Source organism: Bos grunniens, chromosome 20 (genome assembly GCF_055505025.1).
Source record: "Bos grunniens cultivar Pamir isolate PY7600 chromosome 20, Bosgru_T2T1.0, whole genome shotgun sequence".
In the NCBI taxonomy this organism is placed as follows: domain Eukaryota; kingdom Metazoa; phylum Chordata; class Mammalia; order Artiodactyla; family Bovidae; genus Bos; species Bos grunniens.
In genome coordinates, this window is record NC_141184.1 from 36,996,058 (window position 1) to 37,016,515 (window position 20,458).

General features: G+C 41.6%; 1 protein-coding gene and 1 pseudogene across 2 annotated transcripts in view; both read right to left on the minus strand.

Annotated features, from left to right (window-relative positions):
- DAB2 (DAB adaptor protein 2) overlaps positions 1 to 14,042 on the minus strand; it is a 209,856-nt gene extending 195,814 nt beyond the window's left edge. The window contains exon 1 of one of the 2 annotated variants that reach the window (XM_086361538.1): positions 13,729 to 14,042. The gene's annotated coding sequence lies outside the window, so the exon portion shown is untranslated. The remainder of the gene's footprint in view (positions 1 to 13,728) is intronic. The other variant, XM_086361530.1, reaches the window with a different exon arrangement.
- Positions 14,043 to 19,083: 5,041 nt separating this feature from the next.
- Positions 19,084 to 19,261, minus strand: LOC147350260 (U2 spliceosomal RNA; annotated as a pseudogene).
- Positions 19,262 to 20,458: the final 1,197 nt, after the last annotated feature.

The window sequence follows — 20,458 nt, forward strand, 5'->3', positions numbered from 1 at the left end:
CCTGCCCGACTCTTAGCGACCGCATGAACTGCAGCCTACCAGGCTCCTCCATCCATGGGATTTTCCAGGCAAGGGTACTGGAGTGGGGTGCCATTGCCTTCTCCAATAGTAGTTTATTAAGCACTTAATGTATGCAAGGTACTGTCCCAGACATTATGCATAAATTACATCAATTCATCTTCACAATAATCCAATGATATAGGTAATATTGTTCAATATCCATTTTCAGATGAGGAAAGTCAGTTCAGTTCTGTTCAGTTGTGTCCAACTCTTTGTGACCCCATGGATTGCAGCACACCAGGCCTCCCTGTCCATCACCAACTCCTGGAGGTTGTTCAAACTCATGTCCATTGAGTCAGTGATGCCATCCAACCATCTCATCCTCTGTTGTCCCCTTCTCTTTCTGCCTTCAATCTTTCTCAGCATCAGGGTCTTTTCAAAAGAGTCAGTTCTTTGCATCAGGTGACCAAAGTATTGGAGCTTCAGCTTCAGCATCAGTCCTTGCAATGAATATTCAGGACTGATTTCCTTTAGGATGGACTGGTTGGATCTCCTTGCAGTCCAAGGGACTCTCAAGAGTCTTCTCCACTTCTCCAACACCACAGTTCAAAAGCATCAATTCTTTGGCACTCAGCTTTCTTTATAGTCCAACTCTCACATCCATACATGACTACTGCAAAAACCATAGCTTTGACAAGATGGACCTTTGTTGGCAAAGTAATGTCTCTGCTTTTTAATATGCTGTCTAGGTTGGTCATAACTCTTCTTCCAAGGAGCAAGTGTCTTTTAATTTCATGGCTGCAGTCACCATCTGCAGTGATTTTGGAGCCCCAAAATATAAAGTCTCTCACTGTTTCCATTGCTTTCCCATCTATCTGCCATAAAGTGATGGGATCGGATGCCATGATCTTAGTTTTCTGAATATTGAGTTTTAAGCCAACTTTTTCACTCTCCTCTTTCACCTTCATCAAGAGGCTCTTTAGTTCTTCTTCACTTTCTGCCATAAGGGTGATGTTATCTGCATATCTGAGGTTATTGATATTTCTTCCCAGCAATCTTGATTCCAGCTTGTGCTTCATCCAGCCCAGCATTTCACATGGTGTACTCTGCATTTAAGTTAAATAATAGGGTGACAATATACAGCCTTGAAGTACTCTTTTCCCGATTTGGAACCAGTCTATTGTTCCATGTCTAGTTCTAACTGTTGCTTCCTGAACTGAGACACAAAACAATTAATTAATTTTGCTCAAGTTAGCTCTGATCTACCTGGGGGGTGCCATTACTAAAATTGGACTTTATTTCCCATTTTAGTGGCTACCTCATAGTAAAGTTGTAGTGATAGAAAAGATAGGAGCATTTTTACATGGTGAAAATGATTGTTTGAGTAGATAGAAGATAGAACTGATTTTCCAAGCTTGATTTCTATAGTCCCTAACATGCTCAGTTAAGTCAGGAATTGAGATTATTTATTGGATGCTAAAATTCCATGCCCCAACTTTATCTGGGTTTCTGTGGAGGTATGATGCAAATACTTCAGAGAGTGTAATTCTTTTACCTTAGTGAGAAGACAGTAGCCAAAAGAGAATCTAGTGGTGAGTCATTAGAGAGTCAGTAGGAGAGTTTGTTGTAAGAAGGGAGTTTTGGAGAGAGGACAGTGAAATGTTTTATAGTAAGCTAATGGTGAAAGGATCATGGTGATTGCAGTATAGTTGGTTATCATTATCCAGTTAAAATCATTCTTGAAAATCAGCAGTAGTCTCTTTCCTTACTTGTGATACTTGCCATTATTTTATAGGTTTGAAAATACAAACTTAGCAAGTTCAAGCCCTATCTGGGTTACATCTTTCTTTTTAGGACCATACACATTATTATGACAACTGCAGTGAAGTGAATAATGGTGTTCCTTAATGGAAGCATAGGTCCAAGGACAAGGTTGTTTCTGTGTGTGAATGTTAAAGAGGGATGGAAATAAATAATAAGAATAACATGGGTTTTTAGTACAGAATAGCTTTGCCTTAAAAAACCTAAATTTAGTGCTCTAAATTATGCACTAAATAAGAAACTTGACTTTTCTTCAGAACCTAAAGAATGAGATTATATAGAACAGTATTTAAAATCAATATTTAAAAACTCTTAGATGTCTTAAAGTTGTCAACTGTCATACTTACTGTTTAATAATAACTCTGGTATTTCCCTTAAATCAGGGAAATCCTGCTCTCTTCTTATGGAAGAAACCTCCAGGTTTTGCTCACTCCCTGAGGGCATGTGTTCAGTGGCTCATTTGTGGCTGTTTAGTCCTAAGTTGTCGAGCTCTTTGTGACCCCATGGACTATAGCCCGAAGACTATAGTCTGCCAGCCTCCTCTGTCTGTAGGATTCCTCAGGCAAGAATACTGGAATGGTTTGCCATTTCTTTCTCCAGGGGATCTTCCCAACCCAGGATCAAACCTGTGTCTCCTGCGTTGGCAAGTGAATTCTTTATCAGTGGCTCTTTAGTGCTGTGTTAAATGGATCTTTCCTCTGTCCTTTAATTCTTTACACTATTTAATCCTCACAGCAACACTACATTACAATTGAGACATGGAGAAATCAAATAATTGGCCTCAGACTACATAGCTAGTGTGCGGATTTGAATTTTGGCAGCTCTACTCAGAATCTAGGCTTTAAATCACTACCAATCTGCTTCTTTAATTCTATTCACTTGTTTTGGAGAATTCCAATGATCTTAGTCTAAGAACAAATACCCATCACTCCACAGAACAGAACAAAGAGAACATACCATTTTGTAATAAGATGTCATGGAAAAGATCACTGGTACCTTCCAGATAACATCAGATGGCTTGTGAATCAGGTGAATTACATTCTTCAACTGACTCCCTCTGCTTGACTTTCTCAATATTAAATCACAGCTGGACTACTTTTACAACCTGTTCTTTAAGGGATGGTATCACATTTCAAACATATTTGAGCAAAGGAATTTTTAAGCCAGTATAATTGCCTCATTTGATAGGAGAGAATGAAGGAAATTAAATATTTTGAGTGTCTCTTAAAAGTATCAGTGTGTCACTAGGGGTGAGCATATTATTTATTTCAGTTAATCTTCCCAAAGAATGTGTGAAGTAATCATTATTATCTCTCTTGGCAGACAAGAAAGCTGAGATTCAAGAAAGCTTACTAACTTTCCTAAAGCCACAAAAGGCAATGCCAGACTATAAACCCAGATTTTTTGGTATTCAGAATCCACATCTATCATTTTAGGGTGCCGAAGACTGTTCTGTTGGACACAGAAAGTAGCTTTTAATTTTAGGGATATATTTGTGTTAAGCTACACACACTGTTTTGTTCAAAGATGCAGACTGTGGGCTTGGAAAGATGCCTTCTAAGGATCTCTGCAAGAAAAGGAATGTGGCAGAGAAGTAAGGACTTGGAGATTTGTAAAATGGTGTCTAGATGGCTAGTGGTGCATTTACTGACAGTTTGACTTGCTTGAAAAGCTAACTGCAAAGAAATTTAACGAGTCCAATTTGGGATGTATTAAGTCTGAAATGACACTGGAACATATTGAAACAGCTGGCTGGAAGGCAACTGGGAACAGAGCTCAGGAGGGAAGTTGGAGTTCAGGTTGGGAGCACTCAGTGTATAGTTGGAGATATGCATTAGGGAAAGGATGAGATTTCCCAGACTGAATATGTACAAAGAGCAGAGGACCAAAGACAGAATTCTGTGAACTGCCGAAGGGCTGGGAACTGAAGAGGACGATCTAGTGACTGAGACTGTAGAGCACTCATGGAGGGTGGACCTATTTCCAAGGACCAGTACTTCTGAAGAAAAAGTGGGAGAGACCTTCAAGTAGAAGGGAGGTGTTAGGCATGTACAACAATAAAGATAATTTAAGAGGATGAAAGCTGAAAAGGGTCCACATGATAAAAAATTAGTAAAGCATTAGGGATACACTTTAAAAAATAAATGTGTTTTAATAATGGAGTTTGTAGACGGTGTTTTCAAATCACAAAGAGAACTAGTTTTCACTGTAGACCAACCTATTACAAGCAATAGAAATCATTCTGAAAACAGAAAACTTGCCAGCAGATAAGTAAGCATATGGCACACAGTTATTTGAAATGAGACAAGTCTGGGAAGCTCAAGGAATGATATGGAAGCATGAGGCTGGAGAGCATGGGTCCTGAGAGATTACTGTGGAGAGAATGCCACTCTCCACTCTGAACGGGATGGAAAGCTTCAGTGGGTTCTGAGCAGAGGAATGACATGATCTGACATATGCTTGAGCAGAATCACGTCCAGATGCTACGTTGGAAATAAAGTAGAGCAAACTAATGGCAAAAAACAAACAAAACAAAACAAAAAAACCCAAAATGGGAAGACCATGTCAGAAACTATTGGGATCCAAAAGACATGACAATGCGTTGGGCTAGAATGGTAGTGGTACGTGTCGTGATATGCAGTCAGACAGCAGATGTGTGTTGAAGGCAAAACCCACAGAGGGGGGAAAAAAAAAAAACTTGAACAACAACAACAAAAAAACTTGAACAGGAAATGGGAACTATATACATACACCATTTTCTTTCCTAAGATTTTTTTTTTACCCCCCTGTAGAAAGTAGTTGGTTGGAGGTAGAAGCAGTGTTGAGGTGAACTGTTTTCCAGACTGGGAGAAGTCACAGCATATCTGTTTGGTTAATGAGAAAGCTGTAGAAGTAAGGAGAAAGTTAATATGGGCAAATTTCCAGCATGGTGTCCTTGAATAAATGAAAGGGGAAGGGAGGCAACTATGCCAGCTGGGAGAAAAAAAAAAAAATGGCTCACTTCTACTCATTACTCTGTACTTAGACCTGGTATGTCCCGAACTTTTCATGTAAGATTTTTTTTTTAACACGAATGATTTTCAGTGACTATCTATGTTAGCTTTGTACTGTGAATACTGATGGATGAAGAAAATACACAATGATGACTGTGTTACTAACTATAACAGTTACACGAGAAGCATTGGTTTGGTTCAGGTTACCCTGATGTTTCGTGCATATATAGACCACAATATCGCTTGACACCACAGAGTCATGCCTATTGTCCACTGCATGGCCCCTTGCTTTCTGAACATTGCCTGCGTGTTTCTGCACATGCAGTTTCCTTCAGGGTGCTCCTGTGTCTTACACATCCTTCAGAGCATAGCACAACTCCTCTCCCACAAATTTTTTTCAAGCACAGGCTTCATCTCTATCTTTGTGTTCCAATAATTAATTTCTTCCTGTCCTTTATGCATATTCTGTTTGTATAATAATTGAATGCACACTGTATATTTCTGGACCCCTACACACTTCAAATAGTGTACTGTGAAGGTATATTATTTGTCTATGTATCTTCTTTCCTCTATTACCTGAGATTATTTGAGCCTAAAATTATGTCTTGCTCATTTGGTTCCTCAACAATGGACAGTTCAGTATTGAATGAAATGGAAATATTTGAAAACTGGATTTATTTCATGGTGTTCCAGAGGACAGAATTAGTGGGAAAAAGTAAGAATAAGATAGATTTTGGCTTGATTGATGGAAAGGCATTATAACATGATGACATTTTGAAAATGGGAAAGACTGTTATTTAAAATACGAATTCCAGGCAGTCTGGATGGGAAGGGAGTTTGGGGGAAGATACATACATGCATATGCATGGCTGAATCCCTTTGATGTTACCTGAGACTGTCATAACATTGTTAATCAGCTATACCTGAATACAAAATAAATAGTTAAAAAAGATAAGCTCCAGGTAACCGAAAGAACCCCAGTCTGTTTTTCTCCCAACTATCATTTAAGGTCAGAGCACTATACCAAGAATGTTATAAAAAATAGTATCACATTTAGTCTTGATACTAGTCCCCCAAAGAAGGAATTTTAATCATCCCAATTTTACTTTAAATGGTTAACCAACTTGCCTCAGTATACAGCTAATTGGTGAAAGTGGGCTGGTATTGGAACTCAAGTCTGTGTGGTGATTAGGCCTAGATATTTGATTCAGATGCTTCACAGTGTCAGACAGATTCCACATTGGGTAGAATGCAGGCATAGATAAATCTCTGAGGTTATAAAAGAATGTACAATTCAAGGAAAAGGCAAATTATCTAGGTAGACTCCTGTGTCTTTATGACTATTAAACAGGCTTGCTTTCCAAAAGAGAGTCAAGAGATGAAACCTGGAGAGACAAAGCAATCCATAGTGAGGTGCCAAGATAATCTTTTAATTTGTCCATCTCTATTTATTCTTGAAGTGAAATGAAAGTCACTCAGTCGTGTCCGACTCTTTGCGACCCCATGGACTATACAGTCCATGGAATTCTCTAGGCCAGAATACTGGAGTGGGTAGCCTTTCCCTTCTTCAGGGGACCTTCCCAACCCAGGGATTGAATCCAGGTCTCCTGCATTGCAGGTGGATTCTTTATTAGCTGAGCCACAAGGGAAGCCCCTATTTATTCTTAGATCCCAGTTATCCCTGACTCAAAATGAGAATGGGTTCATCGTCTTTGATAATTGCATTATGACTGAATAAACAGAGTAAGGCTTGGGGAGCTTAGAAGACCTGTGCCAAAGTGGAGTACACCCAAACTCTTTGAGCACTGGACACAACTCACAGAGCTTGTCATGAATATTACCAGAATTTTCAGCACATGCCTGCAGTAGGCATTTAATTAATTTTATCAATATCTCCTTTCTCCTCCATCCTCTTTAAGTCCATATATATCACAAGATACTGTCTTAAGTAGCAATAACCTAAAGGTATCATTTTTATTTGACAATGTGTTATCTATGGATATAAGAAAGTAAAGTTGCTCAGTCGTGTCTGACTTTTTGCGACCCCATGGACTGTAGCCTACCAGGCTTCTCCATCCATGGGATTTTCCAAGCAAGAATACTGGAGTGGGTTGCCATTTCCTTCTCCAGGAGATCTTCCCAACCCAAGAATTGAACCCTGGTCTCCCACATTGTAGGTAGACGCTTTACCGTCTAAGCCACCAGGGAATTACACGAATATAAGAAAACATAATGTATATTTATATGATGAGCCTTTGATCCAAGACTTCACAAAAGGAGAATGCTTTTTTTTTGCAAAAGTTTTACTTTTGATGTTTTGTTCAAGAAAATATGCATTTACATGCATAGAATGGAAATAGAATGTTAAATAAATTCTACTTATGCATTTTCTTACCATATTTCAAGATGTTTACTCTTTCAGCAAATAATCTGACTTGACATTTCTAAGCTTGTAGAATGGAGAGAGGCATTACTACCTCAGCCTTTTGTGTTTCTGCTGGATTTTTTTTTTTTTTTTTGACCGTCCACTCATTATAACCAAAGAAAACTTTATTCATGTGAACCTCAACTTCACTTTTCATAGAACTATGACCTTAAAAAACCAGTCTCTTAACTTCCTTCAGGGAGCCATGTGACTGACTGCCTTGTCAGCAAGCTACTTTTCCTGAATCTAAGTTATTTCCTTTCCTACAGAGAAAAATTGCTGTTATCACTTCCAACTCTTTCAGTTATGGCCATTTTCATATATAGTTTACCCCTTCAAAACAAACAAACAAAAAAAATGCCTTTTTTTGCTTATTTGCTAAAAAAATGTTTATCCTAAAGAAAAAATGTAAGAATATAAGCACATTTCATGGTCTATGGAAAAATCAGCATTTCCAGAGATTTCTGATCCAAGAGACAGCTAAAAGTTCTCTAAAACACCTATTTTAAGATATTCCTTTCAATTATCTAAACATAAGAAAAACATGGTCTGCTTAAAGTTAGCATCACCCCAGTACTTTGCAAGTTCTTTATCTCATAACCATTTCTTTTTGGTTTTTATTCTGCATACTTTTATCTAACATCTAACACTGGAACTACTTCTGTCTTGTTTGACATTCCCCTGGCCTTCCCTTTTGAGAGAGGCTGTGTCCTGATTTCTTCTCTTAATGATTTTTCTCTTACCCCTTTTCCAGAACTCCCTTCTCACTCCTTGTGGCCCTTTAAATGTTCTATCCTTAGCATCTTGCTCTCTTTCTACATATTCTCACTGGATATTCTCACAGTCACTCAGCTAGGCTCAAGCCTCGTCTGCTCACCAATTATTCCCACATTTAACCTAGACTTTTCTCCTGAACTCCTGCCCAAATACCTCCTAGCTTTCCCACAGTTCATCTCCAGTGTAACATGTCCCCAACTGCACCCTTATCTCCTCCTCAGCCAGATCTTCCTGTGCTCCTCCTTATCTTAGCAGACTATTTCCATGTACCCAGACACCCAAGCTTAAAATCACTGAGTCATTCTCAATTCCATTCTTCTCTGAAAGTTTTCTCCTATCTGTTCCTTCTCTTTCTTCCTGACACTGTACACGGAGTTCAGGCACTCATCAATTCCCCCCAGGTGATCACAACTGTTTCCTAACTCCTTGTTTTCTTATCCTAGTCTACTTTGAGGTCAGAGACTTATGAACATGACATTCTTTGACTTGGCCCTTTGCTTTAAAACCTTTGATATTCCCCATTTCACATGCAGAAAAACCCGAAACTCCTTAACAGACAATCTAAAGCCACCTGCAGTTTAGATTCAAGTGGCTCTGCTAGGCCCATCTTTTGGCGTCACTCCACCCCAAAGGATTCTCAGATGGCACTAGTGGTTAAGAATCCACCTGCCATTGCAGAAAACATAGGAGATGAGAGTTTGGGGAATATCCTTGGGTGGGGAAGATCCCCTGGAGGAAGACATGGCAACCCACTCTAGTACTCTTGCCTGGGAAATCCCACTGGCAGAGGAGCCTAGCAGGCCCCAGTCCATAGAGCCACAGAGTCAGACACGACTGAGCGACTTAGCACACCCTCCAAAGGCGTATGTGCTGAGTCTTTGTCATTGCACATGTCATCATTATCTCTCTTTGAGATGTTTCCCCCTATTTTCTTTTTCCTACCTAATGACTGATGGCTTTCATTTTTCAAGAGCCACATCAGATAATGTCTCTTCTTTGAAATCTACCCCGACTTCTGGAGAAGCATGTCCTCTGTCTGCTGTTAGCGGCCTTAACCTACCTTCACACTAGCATCAGGATGCTGTGTTGTAAATATTACACAATAGTGAAGGACTCTGAAAGAGCAGGGGCTATGTCTTCTCTTCTGCAGTGTCAAAGTCTATCATTATGTCTGACTTGTGATAAACGTTTGGTTCTTATTGGTTAAATGAAAATGAAGCTATTGTAATAGGTAATAATGAAAACTCTTAAGAATGGCCCAAATGATTCCAAATAGCTGTCCTAAGTATTTATGTTTACTCTATACTTTCTTTCTTCCAAAGAACTTTGTTTACTTCCATTTTGTTCTATCAGTGGGACACCCGAGATTGGCAACTAAGACTCAAGGGAAAGGACAGAGAAAGAACTCAGTAACTGCACTGACAGACACTGGAGTCAGACTCAACATTCTTAAGAGGTGATAAGTGTGGCCAGCTACTACCAGCCTCCATCTGCTACACTTTGTTGTTCTTTAGTCACCAAGCCATGTACAACTCTTGCGACCTCAAAGGCTGTAGCCCGCCAGGCTCCTCTGTCCATGGGATTTCCCAGGCAAGAGTACTGGAAGGGATTGCCATATCTTTCTCCTGGGGAAATCTTCCTGACCCAGGAATCAAACCTGTGTCTCCTGCTTTACAGACAGATTCTTTACCACTGAGCCACCTGGGAAGCCCTCTGCTACATTGCTACACTAAAAAACTGGCAGCTAGGGAGTGAGGAGGTAAACCCAAGGGTCAATAGAATAGAGTGTGTATGAGATGAGAGGCAACTCCCTTCTCATGGGGAATGGAAATCGGGATACCTGGCCTTTATCCCTAAAAACCTCCTTAGGGATTCTAAGAGAATTATTCATAAAGACTGTTGTATCCTTTGGTCCTCCAGCTGGGCATTTGCTGAGGAAAAGAACTTGAATTTATCATGGGAGCAGGGAAGATGAGTCTTGGTGAAAGGGCTAGAGGGAGGGGACAGTGTTGGGGCACTCAGTTTAATGGCCAAGAAAGGAAATATCTGTGGGTCAAGTGGATGCGGGTTTGAATAAATTTGAGGTTGAGTCGCCCCAATTCCAAGACAGTTTCCCCACCACACTCCAGCTACAGAAGACAATGGAGTACATGGCAGTGACAAGAGCTGAAAATGGATTTCCAACTTCTCAAATCATTGGATCTCAAAGAACTCATACCTCTAGCCCCCAGAGTCAGAATTTGGAGCCTGCCTCACAGTGGACATCAATGGCCAGGCTGTGTCCAGAGAAGGAGCACTCATGAGGACAGAGACATTATGGTGGTATCTGGTTGGCTTGGTGTTCTTCCAATTCCTTGTGCACCTCTCAGCTCAACACCCCTGAAGGGTAATCCTAGAAGGGGGACACAAGGTGGTGGTACCCTTGAAATAGGCCTCAGATAGGGCACCAGTTCATACTTGGATTGGCAGTGGGTAGAAGGTGAAGATAAACTATAAATGAATGGCTGGACTGCGGCTTAATATCTGAAAGTGAAAGTCGCTCAGTTGCGTCCGACTCTTTGTGACCCAATGGACTATACAGTCCATGGAATTTTCTAGGCCAGAATACTGAAGTGGGTAGCCTTTCTCTTCTCCAGGGCATCTTCCCAACTCAGGGATTGAACCCAGGTCTCCCACACTGCAGGCGGATTCTTTACCAGCTGAGCCACAAGGGAAGCCCAAGCGCACTGGAAAGTGAAAGTGAAGTCACTCAGTAATGTCTGACTCTTTGTGACCCCGTGGACTGCAGCCCACCAGGCTCCTCTGTCCATGAGATTTTCCAGGCAAGGGTACTGGAGTGGGTTGCCATACTGGAGTGGGTAGCTTATCCCTTCTCCAGCAGATTTTCCCAACCCAGAAATCGAACTGGGATCTCCTGCATTGCAGGAGGATTCTTTACCAACTGAGCTATCAGGGAAGCCCTTAATATCTGAAAACAACTGGAAAACTATGACATTGCCCTGGATACCAGAGGAAACCTACTACCCAGTAGAGAATTAATACTTGATATTGTACAATTGGGAAGAACGATTGAGAAACACAGAGGATTTATGTTTCTTGTTGAGTTACCACTGCTTTCTAAAGTAGGTTCATGTGGAAACTCATTTAAATTCATAGACGCTGTGCACAAAGTTCAACCAAAATTCAACCCCAAACTGATATCAAAGCAAATTTTCCTTCACTGATTAATCACTAAATCTGACAGGTAGCACCATTCACTAATGTCCCTACTGAACCCTCTGGGGATCAGAACATGGTCAGAGGTACCCATGGAGGACGTGCAGAAATACCCAAAGGGGCTCACAATATAAAAATGAAGTGAAGATGTATGGCAGCTCCTACTCAGATCAGTTTAGAATGAGTAGCTAACCAGTTTCAGGATGATCTGAAACTTTCCAGAACCATTGAGAACTCTGCTGATTCATATATTAGGAGATATATTATGTAAACCATCCATGTTTGGAAATAGCTGATATGTTTGTTCTCTCTAGAGCAGAAATGCAAAGTATTTCATGATACTAGAGAATATTAAGAGTAATTTCTCTCACAATTCTTCTGAGGGAAGACTAGGCCATGTTTGAGCTACTTCTAACTATGTCTCTGTTCCCTCAACAATTTCACACCTCCGTTTTTTGTGGTTTGTTTAGTCACTAAGTTGTGTGTGACTCTTTGCAACCCCATGGACTGCAGCCCATCAGGCTCCTCTGTTCATGAGATTTCCCAGACAAGAATACTGGGGTTGCCATAAGCAATACACACACACACACACACACACACACACAAGAATATTGGAGTTGCCATAAGCAATACACACACACACACGTGCACACACATATATACATATATATATATATTGCATTGTTCTTGTTTGTAGACTCTGTTCCTGCCAGTCCCTTATTAGTCTAAGTCTATTTTCTGACCAATTTCTTGCTTTCTCAGGTCATTCTCCCATATTCACTCTGAAAATCTGAGGCAGTCTGCTGTAATAGAATTCCTTGCACCATATAATATTAGTCTTTGAAGTCATATGTGCTGTACTCTGCTTAGTTGCTCAGTCCTGTCTGCCTATTTGCAACCCCATGGACTGTAGCCCACCAGGCTCCTCTGTCTATGGGGATTCTCCAGACAAGAATACTGGAGTGGGTTGCCATGCCCTCCTCCAGGGGATCTTCCCAACCCAGGGATCAAACGGAGGACTCCTGCACTGCAGGTGGATTCTTAACCCTCTGAGACATCAGGAAAGCCCTTGGGGGTATTATATTACCTATATACATGTTTGGAGAGGTCTTCTGATTTTTCAGCTTCCTCCATGAATGATGCTTCTTCTCCTGTTAAATCCTTTATGTTCCAGCCAATTCCCCATCACCTCCCTCTTCTCTGGGACTGTTTCCCTGAACTTCAGCATTCCCTTAACTAACTCCCCTAGAAGCCTATTCTACTACTCCTGGGGATATTCTTAACAATGTATAAGTAACACTGACAGAAATGTGTATGAGATACTGTAGAATTTTAGCTCCAGAAGGTTTTATGCATAAGGATTCTGTTGATGCTAGAATGAAATAAGTAATCAGAGGTAGGGGGCCATGAGAATTAGCTAAAATGCATTAACATTCATAATAACACAGTTACAGGTAGTACAGTATATGTGTAGTAACAGTCATTTACTCCTTGACTGTGTGTGAAGTCCCACTGTGTGTTTTAATGTAGGACCTTAAAACAACCTGGTAAGAAACAGAGCAAATATTGTTTCTAATGATAATCAGTGAGTGTGGCCTCCCAACCTCTCCCTTAATTTTTAAATGGGCCAAATAATTTAAAAACCAGTATTACTGGACAGAAGTAGTCTGGGCAGCATTGATATATCTTCTATGGTAAGGGTAGGTGGATTTTGGCAAGGTGGTTACAATGGCTCTTTGTTATGCCTTGGAAGTCCAATTCTAAACATCCACTTCTATGGGGGACTTTGGGACTGCAATAACTGTATGAGATATGCTTTATTACACGGTGATGGAAGTAATCATGAAATACTTTTATGTCTTGCAGATGCTGGAACTTCTTCCCTTTTGATGTAAAATATAACATGAAGTCTTTGCATTAAAATCAGAGGCATAAAATTTGCTAGCATCTGTAAATATTTTATTCTTTAGGTACTCCCTGGTCCTGAAAAGAAAAGGTAGAGAACCTTGCCGGAATTTCAGTCATCACCTCCGTCCAAGAAGAAACCACCCGCGGTTTCTTTATCATAACAGCGCCCCCTGCTGCTTCAAAGCAAAGGCTTCGAGATTGCCCGTTTTCCTTTCAGTCTTTGAGAGACTCTGGAAACATGGCTGGAAAACATTATCCTCAACTGAACCACAGCCAGGGAAGTCTCAGGAGGGAATTCTTTCCTGACATAAAATTAAACCTGGCTTCAGCATATCTTTTGCGGGAGGGGGTGGGGGCGGGGGGTGGAAAGGAAGAAAACTTACTGTTGATGTTTCTTGGCTTGGCTTTCTATTCTGTTCTTAAAGCAACATTATTTTAAAAATCTGTAACAAAACCTGTCATCTGCCAAGTCAGCCCCAAGCCTCCCAGTCTCTCTCAGCACAACTTTCCCTGTCTTGCCCTCTTCCGTCGCCGCACTCCACTCACATTTGGCAAAATTTATTCATAAACAGATGCCTTTTAACTCACCGTTGGTAGGAGCGGTGACTGACCGTCTCCGCTGTGGAAGGGAATCTGGTGCCAGGAGTCCCACGGAGTCCCAGGCACGGGGGCGGGGGCGGGGGTGGGGGGCACCGATGTGGCAGTGGGGCTGCGGAGGAAACAGGCCTCCAAGTGACTTGCTTTCAGCCTTGCTCAGTGGAGAGCTGGCCCTCGACTTCAGAGGTGGCTCAGGAGCAACTGGCAGCAGGCGATGTATTTTCAGGTCCAACTGGACGCACTGCTTGTTGAGAGCGGAAAATCTGGAAGCTGTGGTGGGAGAAGGCTTTTGCCTCTCCTCTGTGCCTGTGGGAGATGGTGTACTGAAGATTACCCTGTGACCTGATGCCACTGGTGAGAAGGTGCCGGGTTATTTATTCACCCAAGGGGCAGATGTTAGAATCATTGAGTTGATTGATTTATTTTTTTTAATATTGAATGGTCTCAACCAGCACTCTGATGTTCTGGTGGATGAAAAGGATCCTGCATCTCAAGATGAGCCCACACATACTTAATAAACTGGTGCTGGTCTGTTGTTCAGTCGCTCAGTCATGTCTAACTCTTTGCGATCCCATGGACAGTAACCCTCTAGGCTCCTCTGTCCATAGGATTTCCCAGGCAAAGATACTAGAGTGGGTGGCCATTTCCTACTTCAGGGGATCTTCCTGACCTGGGGCTTGAACTCATGTCTCCTGCATTGACAAGTGGATTCTTTACCACTGAGCCACCAGGAAGGATCATGGGCAGATCAGGGAGTCACCTTTTTCTCTAGCATGACCTTCCTTTCTATTCCCATCAAAAATAGTGACTTAGAAAGTTTGTCCATGTGTGTGAGGATTACAGCAAGAGAACTGCCACCCTTCAGCAGTTTTGTAGCACACAGCATGATCATTATATTAGGTTATACTGTGTAATAGGTTCTGGAATGTTCAGGCCTTGGTCCCTGGCTCTGAAGCTGCTACTCTCATTAAAATGCATTTGTAGGATGGGCTTCCCAGGTGGTGCTAGTGGTAAAGAACCCACCTGCTAATGCAGAAGATGTAAGAGATGAGAGTTCAGTCCCTGGGTCAGGAAGATCCCCTGGAGAAGGGCATGGCAACTGACTCCAGTATTCTTGCTTAGAGAATCCCATGGATAAAGGAGCCTGGTGGGCTACAATCCATAGAGTCGCACAGAGTCGGACATGACTGAAGTGATTTAGCATGCACGCATATATGCAGGATAATAGAAGGCAATGTTTGACATCATCTAACTGTACCCTGTGCAGACCAAGAAATTATATGTGATGCGCTCCACATAGTCTGCTAAGAAGGGGCCAAGATGGGGTGCTAGGATGCTAACACACTGAGAACTTGCCTGTGTGATCTGGTTTCAGAACTGCTTCTAACTGGTTTCCTTGCTTAAGAATATCTTCTTCAACTGGCTTATATAGGAGACCGCTTTTTGGAGGTGAAGTTGTCCACCTGGCTGGTGCACTGGGACAACCCAGAGGGATGGTATGGGGAGGGAGGAGGGAGGAGGGTTCAGGATGGGGAACACATGTATACCTGTGGCGGATTCATGTCGATATATGGCAAAACCAATACAATATTGTAACGTTAAAAAATAAAATAAAATAAATTAAAAAAAATTAGTAGTAAAGTAATGTTTTATAGTGAACTGTGTTTTTGAAGGGAACAGCTAGCCAGTTGCCTAGCCAGGCCCTGAGGATGGGATGACATTAGTGATTGGAAAGTTGTTCTTGGAAGAAGGTGGGTTGAAGCAGAAGGGTCAGGCCAGAGGCAGTGGGAGTCACTTGGGAGGGTGTGGGAGGGCCTGTGAGGGATCACAGGTGGGGACACCTGGGCATCTTGGGGACAAAGGAGAGCACTGTGAGCTGGGGCTTGTTCCATAGGGATGGAAACTGGGGTCCTGTGAAAGGAGAGGTACAAGGAGAGTGGGCTCTGAAGATAAATCTGATTTCTCTTTCACAGTTTTCTGAGGCCTATCCTGAGAATTGGCCCTACATCCCTCTTTATCTAGATACTTAGAAAGTGACTTCATTGTGCCTTGTCCTAACAGGTGACTTTCCTCTCCATCCTCTTGTGTAGGTCTCAGAACAAAGACAAGAGAGTTGAGTCCCAGAAGAGAAGCCACAGTCAATACCAGCTGTCATGACATTAGCCTGCCTGTCTGTGTCTCCTACCTGGTTCAATACAGTCTTACTCTCTTCTCTACTCCTTCATTTCATCTCATATCCAGGCAACCCTGATGATCTCACTGGCCTGCTAAAAGATATTAAATGTTGATGTATGGTCAACTGAATAATTTCTCACCTGTGGTAGAACAATTGCTTGTTATCAACTATTTAGCCCTCTTTCCTGAGAGAGGACTATATATCCTCATCCACAGCAATGTAACTTTTAGTGTCTCCTGCGTTGGAGGGGTATCCCTTGTTCTACTGATGTCAGGCGTGGCCATATGACTTATTTTGGGCAATAGAATACGAGCAGACATGACATAGGTCTTGTCTCTGGCAGAAGCTTCGAAAGACATCGTATGTTTCTGCCAGTCCTTTGCCTTGGGGAAACCAGGTTTCTCAAGGAAGAACATATCTTTCAGGCTGAGTCAAAGAATAAGTTGAGAAGACATATGATATGGAGCCATAAGAGCCACCAATATGCAACACAAATGAGAAACAAATGTCTGTTGTTGTAAGCCACTGAGATTTGGGGTTTGCTTGGTGCAACAGCACAACTGGCTCATACAACTCCACTCCAGTTTATCCTCAACCTACTTTTCTAGACTTACACAAAATTACAACAGCACATGTTCCCTACACTCCTGACAATCTAGAAGCATCTCCATTTCCCAGCCACTCTCTGTGTTTCTTTTTCCTTTTGGCTGCACCCCATGGCATGTGGGATCTTAGTTCTCTGATAAGAGATTGAACTCACATTCCCTGCATTAGAAGGCAGAGTTTTAACCACTTAGATCACTGAGTAAGTCCCTCTGTGTTTCTTTTATTATCTCCTCTTTCTCCTAGACCCCCATCTTGAACAAATCTTACTTTAGAGATTTTTCCAGCTAGCTCTAAATCTATCTTACCTACAAAATCTTTCTGAATGTCTTGGTTTGAAATGATTTTTCCTTTTTCTGAATTCCCAAGTTTATGCTACCAATCACTCTATTTGTTAATAATGAAAGTGCTATTTACAGAGCAAGTACTACATATCAGAGATAACTGTACATGTTTGTGTATCTTTGTACACTAGATGTTGATTTTTACCAACTGTGTTTGTATACACTAAGATTGGATAAAAACAAAAAGGCTTATTGTGGGTAAAAACATGTGAAAGGTAAACAAGAGGAGGTTGAAGAAAGTGGCAGCAGTCTTCTTACCACAGTGATTATCTGACGCTTGTGGAAGAAGATAGGGAGGATGGAAGACTGGATAGGAAGAGATTTTTTCAAGCTGCAATGCAATTCCAAGAACTGTTCTGCCAAGTCAATGGGAGTCTTTAAGCCAAAGTCACCTTTGTGGGCCAGAGGTCTTATAGCTCAAGTGATCTGCATTGGTGCCAGTGTTGTGCTTGACTGTTAACTGGGAGCAGCCTTGTGGGAATAAATGATAGTGGATCCCAAACAACAAAAGCTGGGGTTATTCATCAGTAATTCACACAACATAAAAGATGAGCAGTTCTTTACCATGGTCACCACATCAACATTAGCTTGTTGAATCTTCATAAAACTCCTATAAGGTTAGGGCTGGTATCAGTTTTGCTTTAAAGTAAGGACACTGAGGCCTAGAGAGGTTAAATGACTTTGTTGCCATCACCCAGCTAGTAATGGGCTGGAGACTGAGCTTTTCCTCTAAACTACCATTGACTTCAACTCTTGTCTCTTACTAAGCCATAAATGAGTAAACGCACCTTAGTGTTGTCTGTAAGAAGGTGGAAACCTGGGCCAACACTAATCAATGCCACTCTTGTTTTTGTTGGATCCAGAAATGCACAAGCCTCCCTTCAATTTTTATGACATGCAAGCTCTTCCCCTGTGGGTCAAGGGATAGAATTAGACATTTTTTCCAGAAGATTATCAGGCAGTGTTCAGATAAACTGTTATGAATTATTTTATGAATAAAACAGCTCATTAGAAATGCTTCCTAAAACCCCAAGGAAACAGGGTTCTCAGATATTTTATTCCTGTAACTCTTTTCTTTCTTTTTTTTTTTTTTTTAAGAGAAGGAAGTTGAGAATAGAGTGGATGAAGAACAAGATTTCAGAATTCTGAGCAGGGTTGAAGAAGATGTCCAAGAGAATATAGAGAGCCTTATGGGGTAAGAGACTGGAAAACTGAAAGGGTTGGGAGAGCCTGGCTCCTTGTGACCATAGGCATAGGGTACCCAGAAGGGCAAGATGGAAGGGGCAGACCATTGAAGGTGTAAACATCTGATGGTCAGGCTTGAATTGGTGAAGAGCATGGAGCCTGGAAGGTAGCTGAAGCACTGGTTGCCTAGAGATGCCATCTAACACAAAATGGGTAAAACTAATTCTTGAATTTGGGGTTGCTGCTGCTCTGAGAGCTACTGAAATAAAGGCCTTGGGTCAATGAGAGCAGTGGCAGAGAGCTTCCCTCGTAGCTCAGTCAGTAAAGAATCTGCCTGCAGTGCAGGAGACCCGGGTTCGATTCCTGGGTTGGGAAGATCCCCTGGAGAAGGAAATGGTGACACACTCCAGTGTTCTTGCCTGGAGAATAACATGGACAGAGGAGCCTGGCAGGCTATAGTACATGGGGTCAGCAAGAGTCAGACACAATTTAGCAACTAAACCAAATAAAACCAAAGGGTGGTAATAATGAAGATACTCACCAAACACTTGGTTAAAAATCCATGGAGGTCAATGCCATACTCAAAAGAAAGCAACCCATGGGCTCCAAGTCACGCGTGCATGTTAAGCTGCTTCAGTCAGGTCAGACTCTTTGCGACCCTTAGGACTGTGGACTCCTAGGCTCCTTTGTCCATGGGATTTTCCAGGCAAGATTATTGGAGTGGGTTGTCATGCCCTCCTCCAGGGGATCTTTCCCACCCAGGGATCAAATCCTCATCTCTTACATCTCCTGCATCTGTAGGCAGGTGGGTTCTTTACCACTAGTACTGCCTGGGAAGCCCCCAAGTCACAGATGTGAGGCCAAAAAGGGAGGAAAAAGAAACCAAATCCTCCCTGTGACAGTACAGTGGGTGGAGCCAAAGCTGCATGAAACCTCCAGAGAAAAATTAATACCTCACTTGCAAGTGCTGAAGAGGAACAAAGAAATGAAAAAATGTGAGGAAGGCAAAATCTACATTTTGCAACTGTTGTTATGACAGGGAGTTGCACCTTTTCTGGAGAATACCAGGTGTATGTGTAGAGAGAAGTAAGTAAGCTCCTATTCCAATTCCCTGCTCCAAAAATTTGTTCCATTTACTGTATTGTCCTCATATAGATGATACAGCTGGTAAGAACAGATACTATACTTGCTCTTAGCTAAAAGACCTGGAAGGGATTCTTTCCTGTAATTCCTGAGCCATTATTCCAGCCCTATTTCCTGCTGCACCTAATCAATGCTGGGTTGTTTTAGAATGCCTATTGTTTTGGTCTTATGAATCCATATCTTTTTTCTCCTGAGTTTAATTTTTCTTTTCTTTCTTGTTCTGTGACTGTGTTTCCCATTATTGAGTTGTGAATGGTCTTGCTGAGAGAAGCAAATAAGGACCAACTTGATATTTTGAAAGGATACAAACTACTCTCCCCTCCCAAAAAATTAAAGAAAGAAAACAGAAGGACTTTTAGGGCTAGGGTTCATTTTCCTATAAACAAATATAAATAGGAGATAGAGATGGGTATATGGTATGATATATAGCTATATTATGTGTATGGTGTGAATACATAAGATAGACTTCTTTTTACTGTAGTAAGTGGAGTTTATGCAGAATTCTGCCATGTGGTGAAATCAAAAGACTTCCTAGGCTGAATGCTCTGCAAGAATCTTCTGCAAGGAAAATTTTGTTGTTTTTGTTTAGTCGCTAAGTGGTGTCTGACTCTTTTGCTACCCCATGCATGGACTGTTGCCCACCAGGCTCCTCTGTCCATGAGATTTCCCAGGCGAAAATACTGGAGTGAGTTGCCATTTCCTTCTCCAGGGGATTTTCTTGATCGAACACATCTCCCACATTGGCAGGCAGATTCTTTACCACTGAGCCACCAGGGAAGCCCAAGGAAAAACTAAAAGACACCAAACAAGCAAACATACACCCAACCTTCCAGATCCTCCCTGGATCCTTCTATTTATCACTGTTCCCCTGACCACAGTGTATGGCTACCTTTCAGCTCTGTGTGAAGACCTGCCCAGGACATTAAAATGGGGGTGGGATCAACTCTGTCCTATAATCATTTTTAACTGGTTCTGTAAACAAGCCTAGTTTATGGGCTTATCATTAAAAGGCATTTTTGTTTGATTGCCACTTTAAGATGAACTCATTGGGGAAGATATTGTTTTCCTGCCTGTGGAAGAAAACTATCAAGCATAATGACATTTCTGGTCATTCTAATTTTATAAAATGAGACCCCCAATCTCTTAAGTCTTATTTCAGAAATTAAGATCTTCAGTCATAATATGTTAATTAACTCCAATTTGCATTCACAAATAAAACGTCCTCCATTTGCTAGAGCCGGAACTGGACAAATTTGTCTTTGGAGAAAAG